The sequence below is a fragment of the Otolemur garnettii genome, unplaced genomic scaffold (assembly GCF_000181295.1).
Source record: "Otolemur garnettii isolate 467f Iridium unplaced genomic scaffold, OtoGar3 scaffold00008, whole genome shotgun sequence".
Taxonomy (NCBI): domain Eukaryota; kingdom Metazoa; phylum Chordata; class Mammalia; order Primates; family Galagidae; genus Otolemur; species Otolemur garnettii.
In genome coordinates, this window is record NW_003852403.1 from 26045019 (window position 1) to 26046514 (window position 1496).

At 37.8% G+C, this 1496-nt stretch overlaps 1 protein-coding gene across 1 annotated transcript in view; it reads right to left on the reverse strand.

Annotated features, from left to right (window-relative positions):
- Window positions 1–1496, reverse strand: part of BICC1 (BicC family RNA binding protein 1) — a 293563-nt gene that overhangs the window by 197675 nt on the left and 94392 nt on the right. The window lies entirely within an intron of this gene.

Here is a 1496-nt window from a genome sequence, read left to right on the forward strand (position 1 = left end):
TTTTTGGTTGCAGCCGTCATTGTTGTTTGGCGGGCCTGGGCTGGATCCGAACCCGCCACCTTAGGTGTATGTGGCTGGCACCTTAGCCACTTGAGCCACAGGCGCCAAGCTACCACTTCTTATTCTGAGAGGTATTTTAAAATTTAGTTTTACTATTTGGTAATTCAAAAACTTTAGCAAAATTTAATTAACATAATTATATTATGATTTTACATATATTTTTATGGTATAAAAAACATAAAATAGCACATAAAAGTCTCACACTCCTCCAATCCTAACCTGAGAGAGCCAAGATGAAGCTAGGTAAGTATGTTCCTATACTTAGAAAATATTTTTAAAAGAATTAAGAGTATTTGAACTTTAACTCAGTTAAAGAGTGGTTTTAATTTTGTCTGTGATACCCCAGAGTCAAAAGCAAAAAACAAAAAAACACTCCAATAAGAGATACATAGATCGTATTTACATTACTTTAGAAGTAGAAAAGTATGTCTTCAAATACACTGGTAAACCACAATGTGGCCTATTTTTCATTCTTAAAGTTGTTCTAAAATGTCCTTATGGGAAACTGGAATACATGTGACTGGATGAAAGTCCCTGGCGGACAATTCCATACTTCTCCAATCTTTCATCCTACTGCAGATGAACTATAGAGTCTCCTTCTGTCTAGTCAAAACACTGAAAGATTACTCTTCTGGAATGTGGGATACTTGCCTTTTAAGTTTCAGTGTTTTTTCCAGTATCAGCATCCAAATTTCTTATGGACACTTGTCTATCAAGAAAACACTTTCCATTGAACTGAAGAAGAAATTGAAGAGATAAAGACTATTGCCACCTAATTATCCAGCAACCTTATCAGCCGGAGACCAAGAACGGAATCCACGATTCCAAGGCATAGTTTGTGGGATGCACACACGTTCCTGCCTTCAGACATGTGTTTCCATTTAAACTGCTGGAACGTATATACAGCTGCACAAAGAGTGATAAATATCAGCAAACCTTCTAAGAACGAAAGTCCTTGATGATCATATACACTGTGTTTTGACTCAGTTCTTAAAATGTCTGACTCAAAGGTGAACGCTCTGCTTTTTGTATCTATCTGTGAGCTACAGAAGAGCAATGAAAAAAAATCTATTCACAGACAGCATCTATTTGTATCATCACAACCAACGCAAGGTCAATCTATGACTTCTGCCATTTGTGTCCTCGTTCCTTACCGTTATTGGTAAGCCTGCCCCAGCTAAGGGCAGAGCATTCTAAAATGCCCATGTAGTGAGTTCAAGTTATATATTAACCAACATCAGATAATCCCAAGTGAGAGACTTGAAGCATAGCACACAAACTTCAAGAGCCTGAATCTAAAGCAAGAGTGGAAAACTGGTGGCCTGGAACATTCCATTTGGCCAGCATAGCATTTTCACATTTTTTAAATTTCAATCCCTTTAGGAAAGGCCCCCTTCCATAGGAGTAGGGCACTTTATTCTACGGGATATTGCTGT